The following is a 2,500-nucleotide window of genomic DNA, read 5'->3' as shown; positions in this document are numbered from 1 at the left end:
GCTAATCATCTCCCGGTATTGTTTAAAAAAAGCATGAAATATTATCAAATAAAATATTATCATACAAACTTGTAAAGCATCTGTTCACTGGTTCTGATTGGAGTCAACGCCTTTAACAACAGATTTAATAACAGTTTTAAAAGTTAACAGTTATTCTACGATCACACTTAACAAAATGATTGGGTGACGGAATGTGGACTTTCCACTTTAAACTCTCGGACTACGGAATTCAAATGGATATTGACCAAGATATTGTAAAATGAAAAATCCCTGAAATACTGTGAATTTTAAAGGAAATCGGCTTTTATTCTTTCGAACAACGTCTAGGCTACCTGAACCCTCTTGTTTTATAATTTCCCCCAGGATTGTTAAGAAGAAGTAATAAATATTTTATAAATACCAACGCTAGAGACTTGTAGAGACTTGCAAAGCACTTGTTTACTGGTTTTGATTGGAATCATGCCGTTAACAACATTTCTGAATGTAAATAAACTATCTACGGTCGCACTTAACCCTATCATTGGATCACGGAATGTGGGACTGCGGACTTTGGACTACGGAATTGAACTGGATCTCAAACCAATACAGTATATTGTAACATTTAAAATAATCTCTGAAATACTGTGAACTTAAAGGAAGTCAGCTCATATTCCGTGGTGCCAGCTTTAAACTTGCGTTGAGGCGTAGACTCGGTGTTCGACTTGCTGCTTATAAGAGATAAAAGAAATGGACATAGTTGAACCATCTTTAAATGGCCAGACGGATGGCTTTCAACTGCAGAAGTAAATCACAATGCGTCAACGCAGAAACTGGTGTTTGTCGCAAATGTTGGTCATAAATGGTGAGAGAGTTTTGACTCTCTTAGTTTTACGGTTGTTTGCTCAGTGACCAAGCCTCTGAATGGCTGCGAGGCTGCCGGGACATTTTATTGATACAGGACCACACTTCCTTTGTCAGATAAATTCTGTTGTTGTAATTCAAACGAGTCTACATTAACATTAGAAAAGCAAAAAGGTTTGTTGTATCAAAACAGGGTAACGGCAGCCGCGCTGCCGCGACTAGCGCACCACACGAGGAGAAAGGAGAGCGGGAAGCGAGGCTGCCGGTTACCCTGTTTTGATACAACAAACCTTTTTTGCTTTTCTAATGTTAATGTAGACTCGTTTGAATTACAACAACACAATTTATCTGAGTCACTGAGCAAACAACCGTAAAACTAAGAGAGTCAAACTCTCTCACCATTTATGACCAACATTTGCGACAAACACCAGTTTCTGCGTTGACGCATTGTGATTTACTTCTGCAGTTGAAAGCCATCCGTCCTGGCCATTTAAAGATGGTCAACTAGTGTCCATTTCTTTTTATCTCTTATAAGCAGCAAGTCGAACACCGAGTCTACGCCTCAACGCAAGTTTTAAAGCTGGCACCACGGAATATGAAGAGACTACTGGTAGCCTACACTTTGTTCGAAGGATTTTTAGCTGACTTCCTTTAAGTTCACAGTATTTCAGAGATTATTTTTAAATGTTACAATATACTGTATTGGTTGAGATCCAGTTCAATTCCGTAGTCCAAAGTCCGCAGTCCACATTCCGTGATCCAATGATAGGGTTAAGTGCGACCGTAGATAGTTATTACATTCAGAAATGTTGTTAACGGCATGATTCCAATCAAAACCAGTAAACAAGTGCTTTGCAAGTCTCTACGATGGTATTTATAAAATATTTATTACTTCTTCTTAACAATCCTGGGGGAAATTATAAAACAAGAGGGTTCAGGTAGGCTAGACGTTGTTCGAAAGAATAAAAGCCGATTTCCTTTAAAATTCACAGTATTTCAGGGATTTTTCATTTTACAATATCTTGGTCAATATCCATTTGAATTCCGTAGTCCGAAGTTTAAAGTGGAAAGTCCACATTCCGTCACCCAATCATTTTGTTTAAGTGTGATCGTAGAATAACTGTTAACTTTTAAAACTGTTATTAAATCTGTTGTTAAAGGCGTTGACTCCAATCAGAACCAGTGAACAGATGCTTTACAAGTTTGTATGATAATATTTTATTTGATAATATTTCATGCTTTTTTTAAACATACCGGGAGATGATTAGCCCGGTGGGTTTTTTAATCGAGTCATACGATGACCGGATATTGCATTGCGTGTAACGAAAACACAAAAAACTCGTTTCCCGTCACGAACACAATCCTTTAATAAACTAGATGCACCATGAGCGTACACCGGGTTGCCTGTGGTACGTGTTACTCAAAAACAGAAGGGACTGAGTTGGGGTGCAGGGGTGGCGCAGTGGTGAGAGCACTCGCCTCCCACCAATGTGGCCCGGTTCGATTCCCAGACTCGGCGTCATGTGTGGGTTGAGTTTGTCGGTTCTCTTCTCTGCACCGACAGGTTTTTCTCTCCGGGTACTTCGGTTTCCCCTCTCCTCAAAAACCAAAATTTCATTTGATTAGCGTAGTTAACTTCAATTTACAGTGTCCCCGATTA

Source organism: Montipora foliosa, chromosome 14 (assembly GCF_036669935.1).
Source record: "Montipora foliosa isolate CH-2021 chromosome 14, ASM3666993v2, whole genome shotgun sequence".
Taxonomy (NCBI): Eukaryota; Metazoa; Cnidaria; class Anthozoa; order Scleractinia; family Acroporidae; genus Montipora; species Montipora foliosa.
The sequence above is the reverse complement of the archived record's forward strand: the minus strand, read 5'-3'. Positions refer to the sequence as shown.